The sequence below is a fragment of the Arachis ipaensis genome, chromosome B2 (assembly GCF_059453495.1).
Source record: "Arachis ipaensis isolate K30076 ecotype BB chromosome B2, ASM5945349v1, whole genome shotgun sequence".
In the NCBI taxonomy this organism is placed as follows: Eukaryota; Viridiplantae; Streptophyta; class Magnoliopsida; order Fabales; family Fabaceae; genus Arachis; species Arachis ipaensis.
The window spans coordinates 94,999,334-95,005,333 of record NC_142437.1 but is presented as its reverse complement, the minus strand read 5'-3'; the positions used below and the strand labels follow the sequence as shown (position 1 = coordinate 95,005,333).

General features: G+C 37.5%; 1 non-coding gene across 1 annotated transcript; it reads right to left on the bottom strand.

Moving 5' to 3' along the window:
- Nucleotides 1-4,588: 4,588 nt before the first annotated feature.
- On the bottom strand, nucleotides 4,589-4,696 carry LOC148574901 (small nucleolar RNA R71). The gene has a single exon (XR_015905819.1). It is a non-coding gene; the product is annotated as a small nucleolar RNA R71 (small nucleolar RNA).
- Nucleotides 4,697-6,000: the final 1,304 nt, after the last annotated feature.

The following is a 6,000-nucleotide window of genomic DNA, read 5'->3' as shown; positions in this document are numbered from 1 at the left end:
GGTCACGCGGTCACGTCATTCGGTGCTTTTCTTGTCACGCGGTCGCATCATTCATGCGGCCGCGTCATATGTGTTTTGCTTAAGGCGCGCGGTCGCGTCAGTCATGCGGCCGTGTCGCTGTTGATTCGCGCTTGGCATGCGTCCGCGTCGCCCATGCGATCGCGTGAATGCCAGTTTCTTTAGAAACTCCGTTTTGTGCTTTCCTTCCATTTTTGTATGTTTCCTTTTTCATTCTTTAAGTCATTCCTGCCTTAGAAGATCTGAAACTACTCAAAACACTAATCACGACATCGGATGGAAATAAAGGTAATTAAAATAATTAATTTTAAAGTATAGGAAACATGTTTTTCACATACATCACATAATAAGGAAGGAAAAGTAAAACCATGCAATTAATATGAATAAGTGGGTGAAGGATTGAATAAATCACTCAAATTAAGCACAAAATATATCATAAAATATGGGTTTATCAGAGGTCATAAAACAGAGGGGTCACAGAGGGTCAAGCTTTTCCCCCGTAGCTGCATCTCGGGAAGGGGGAGAGATAATCGTGATCGGAACCGCCCCTATAATCCCATCGGCCTCATTCAAGATCTCCACGTCAAGATCGGCCTCAGGATGGGCAGCCTCAGTAGAAGAGGTCGGAACAGCCTTAGCCTTGGGGTCAGGTACCGGGACCTCATCCTCATCTGGAGCAGGAACGATCTTACCATCAAGCACCACGTTATCCATGCTAAAGAGAGTGAGGTCGAGGTCAGGAGCCAGGACGCGAACTTGTCCCTTTAAATTCTCATACATCTGAGTCATTGATGAGCGGAAAATTTATACGCTTTTTGACATTGTTTTTAGTATGTTTTTAGTAGGATCTAGTTACTTTTAGGGATGTTTTTAATAGATTTTTTGTTAAATTCACATTTCTGGACTTTACTATGAGTTTGTGTGTTTTTCTGTGATTTCAGGTATTTTCTGGCTGAAATTGAGGGACTTGAGCAGAAATCAGATTCAGAGGTTGAAAAAGGACTGCTGATGCTGTTGGATTCTGACCTCCCTGCACTCAAAGTGGATTTATACATCAAATACTTACTCATGTAAACCCTAGTAGCTAGTTTATTATAAATATGACCTCTTACTATTGTATTAGGCATCTTTGGATTACCTTATGATCCTTTGATCACGTTTTAGGGGGCTGGCCATCTCGGCCATGCCTGGACCTTCACTTATGTATTTTTAACGGTAGAGTTTCTACACTCCATAGATTAAGGTGTGGAGCTCTGCTGTTCCTCAAGGATTAATGCAAGTACTACTGTTTTCTATTCAATTCATCTTATTTCGCTTCTAAGATATCCATTCGCACCCAAGAACGTGATGAAGGTGATGATTATGTGTGACGCTCATCATCATCTCCCCTATGAACACGTGCCTGACAAACACTTCCGTTCTACATGAAATAAGCTAGAATGAATATCTCTTAGATCTCTTAACCGGAATCTTCGTGGCGTAAGCTAGAATGATGGCGGCATTCAAGAGAATCCGGAAAGTCTAAACCTTGTCTGTGGTATTCCGAGTAGGATTCAATGATTGAATGACTGTGACGAGCTTCAAACTCGCGAATGCTGGGCGTTAGTGACAGACGCAAAAGGAGGGTGAATCCTATTCCAGCATGATCGGGAACTGACCGATGAATAGCCGTGCCGTGACAGGGTGCGTGAGCATATTATTCACTGAGAGGAGGGGATGTAGCCACTGACAACGGTGATGCCCTTGCATAAAGCCAGCCATGGAAAGGAGTAAGACTGATTGGATGAAGATAGCAGGAAAGCAGAGGTTCAGAGGAACGAAAGTATCTCCATTCGCTTATCTGAAATTCCTTCCAATGATTTACATAAGTACCTCTATCCTTCTTTTATTACTTATTTTCGAAAACACCATTATCCATTTATATCTTCCTAACTGAGATTTGCAAGGTGACCATAGCTTGCTTCATACCAACAATCTCCGTGGGATTCGACCCTTACTCACGTAAGGTATTACTTGGACGACCCAGTGCACTTGCTGGTTAGTTGTATCGAAGTTGTGACAATCATGAATTAAGATCAGAGCACCAAGCTTTGGAGCCATTACCAGGATTTGTTCGAGCCTGGAGATCACAATTTCGTGCACCAAGTTCTTGGCGCCGTTGTCGGGGATTGTTTGAGTTTGGACAACTGACGGTTCATCCTGTTGCTCAGATTAGGTAATTTTCTTTTTGTTTTCTTTTCAAAAATTTTTCAAAAATAATTTCTAAAATTTTCTCATCTGTTTTCGAAAAAAATAAAAATATTTTCAAAAAAAAATTATTCAAAAATTTTAAGAATGAATTCTAGTGTTTCATGAAGCATGTTGGAGCCTGGCTGGCTGTAAAGCCATGGGCTATTCCTTTGGTAATGAGTATGTCAGGCATGTCATATCTGAATTACATGCTGAAGCTTGGCTGGCCATTGGCCATGTCTAGTGTTTTGGACTGGAGCTTTCTTTGAAAGCTTGGCTGGCTAGTGAGCCATGTCTAATTCCTGGATTGAAGCTTTAGACTAAGAATGCAAGATTCCTGGAATTCATATTAAAAATTTTGGAATCCTTATTTTTCTTTTTCATATTAATTTTCGAAAAATACAAAAAAAAAATTTAGAAAATCAAAAAAAAAAAAAATCAAAAATATTTTCTGTTTCTTGTTTGAGTCTTGAGTCATATCATAAGTTTGGTGTCACTTGCATATGCATCTTGCATTTTTCGAAAATATCATGCATTCATAGTGTTCTTCATGATCTTCAAGTTGTTCTTGGTAAGTCTTCTTGTTTGATCTTGATGATTTTTTGTTTTGTGTCTTTTCATGTTTTTCATATGCATTCTTGAATTCTTAATGTCTAAGCATTAAAGAATTCTAAGTTTGGTGTCTTGCATGTTTTCTTTGCATTAAAAATTTTTCAAAAATATGTTCTTGATGTTCATCATGATCTTCATAGTGTTCTTGGTGTTCATCTTGACATTCATAGCATTCTTGCATGCATTCATTGTTTTGATCTAAAAATTTCATGCATTGCATAATTTTTATGTTTTCATAAAAATTTCAAAAATAAAAAAAAATATCTTTCCCTTTTTCTCTCATCAAATTCGAAAATTTGAGTTGAATTTTTCAAAAGTTTTTAAAATCAAATTGTTTCTTATGAGTCAAATCAAATTTTCAATTTGAAAATCTTATCTTTTTCAAAATCTTTTTCAAAAATCAAATCTTTTTCAAAATTCTTAGTTATTTTCAAAAATTCCAAAAATATTTTTCAAAAATCTTTTTCTTATTTTTATATCAAATTTTCGAAAATAACATAATCAATTAATATTTTGATTCAAAAATTTGAAGATTGTTACTTGCTTGTTAAGAAAGATTCAAACTTTAAGTTCTAGAATCATATCTTGTGATTTCTTGTGAATCAAGTCATTAATTGTGATTTCAAAAATCAAATCTTTTTCAAAAACTAATCTCTATCATATCTTTTTAAAAATATCTTCTCTTCTTATCTTTTTCAAAAATATCTTTTCAAAATATCTTTTCTAACCTCCTAACTTCTTATCTTTTCAAAATTTGTTTCAACTAACTAACTAACTTTTTGTTTGTTTCTTAACTTTTTTAAAACCACCTAACTAACTCTCTCTCTCTCATTTTCGAAAATATCTTCCCTCTTTTTCAAAAATTTCTTTTTAATTAACTAATTATTTTTATTTTTTATTTTTGATTTCAAAAATTTTCGAAAAATTACTAACATTTTTCAAAAACCATTTTCGAAAATCACTAACTCTTTTTCAAAATAATTTTCGAAAATTATCCCTCCCCCATCTCATTCTATTTATTCATTCATATCCTAACATCTCATCTCACCTCTCTTCCATCCTCACAGTTGTGTTTCTTCCATTATATTACATTCTTTGTCTCCCCCTCTTCTTCCACTCACACAGGAATCCCTATACTGTGGTATAAAGGATCTCCATTATTATTATTATTTTTCTGTGCCTTCTTCTTTGTCATATGAGCAGGAGCAATGATAAGAACATTCTTGTGGAAGCAGATCCAGAACCTGAAAGGACTCTGAAGAGAAAATTAAGAGAAGCCAAAATACAACAATTCAGAGATAACCTTTCAGAAATTTTCGAACAGGAAGAGGGGATGGCAGCCGAAAATAATAATAATGTAAGGAAGATGCTTGGTGACTTTACTGCACCTAATTCCAATTTACATGGAAGAAGCATCTCCATTCCTGCCATTGGAGCAAACAATTTTGAGCTGAAACCTCAATTAGTTTCTCTGATGCAGCAGAACTGCAAGTTTCATGGACTTCCATCTGAAGATCCTTTTCAGTTCTTAACTGAATTCTTGCAGATATGTGATACTGTTAAGACTAATGGAGTAAATCCTGAAGTCTACAGGCTCATGCTTTTCCCTTTTGCTGTAAGAGACAGAGCTAGATTATGGTTGGATTCTCAACCTAAGGACAGCCTGAACTCTTGGGATAAGCTGGTCACAGCTTTCTTAGCCAAGTACTTTCCTCCTCAAAAGCTGAGCAAGCTTAGAGCTGATGTTCAAACCTTCAGACAGAAAGAAGGTGAATCCCTTTATGAAGCTTGGGAAAGATACAAACAGTTGACCAAAAAGTGTCCTTCTGACATGCTTTCAGAATGGACCATCCTGGATATATTCTATGATGGTCTGTCTGAGTTATCTAAGATGTCATTGGATACTTCTGCAGGTGGATCCATTCACCTAAAGAAAACGCCTGCAGAAGCTCAAGAACTCATTGACATGGTTGCTAATAACCAGTTCATGTACACTTCTGAAAGGAATCCTGTGAGCAATGGGACGCCTATGAAGAAGGGAGTTCTTGAGGTTGATACTCTGAATGCCATATTGGCTCAGAATAAAATATTGACTCAGCAAGTCAATATGATCTCTCAGAGTCTGCATGGAATGCAAGCTGCATCCAACAGTACTCAAAAGGCATCTTCTGAAGAAGAAGCTTACGATCCTGAAAACCCTGCAATAGCAGAGGTAAATTATTTAGGTGAACCTTATGGAAACACCTATAACTCATCATGGAGAAATCATCCAAATTTCTCATGGAAGGATCAAAAGCCTCAACAAGGCTTTAATAATGGTGGAAGAAACAGGTTTAGCAATAGCAAACCTTTTCCATCATCCACTCAGCAACAGACAGAGAACTCTGAACAAAATGCTTCTAATTTATCAAATCTAGTCTCTGATCTATCTAAGGCCACTGTAAGTTTCATGAATGAAACAAGGTCTTCCATTAGAAATCTGGAAGCACAAGTGGGCCAGCTGAGTAAAAGGATCACTGAAATCCCTCCTAGTACTCTCCCAAGCAATACAGAAGAGAATCCAAAAGGAGAGTGCAAGGCCATTGACATAAGCATCATGGCCGAACCTGTGAGGAGAGGAGAGGACGTGAATCCCAAGGAGGAAGACCTCTTGGGACGTCCAGTGGTCAATAAGGAGCTTCCCTCTGAGGAACCAAAGGACTCTGGGGCCCATCTAGAGACCATAGAGATCCCATTGAACCTCCTTATGCCCTTCATGAGCTCTGATGAGTATTCCTCTTCTGAAGAGAATGAGGATGTTACTGAAGAGCAAACTGCCAAGTTTCTTGGTGCAATCATGAAGCTAAATGCCAAATTATTTGGCATTGATACTTGGGAAGTTGAACCTCCCTTGTTCATCAATGAACTAAGTGATCTGGATCAACTGACATTGCCTCAGAAGAGACAGGATCCTGGAAAGTTCATAATACCCTATACCATAGGCACCATGATCTTTAAGGCTCTGTGTGACCTTGGTTCAGGAATAAACCTCATCCCCCTCTCTGTAATAGAGAAACTGGGAATCTATGGGGTGCAAGCTGCTAAAATCTCATTAGAGATGGCAGACAGCTCTAGAAAACAGGCTTATGGACAAGTAGAGGA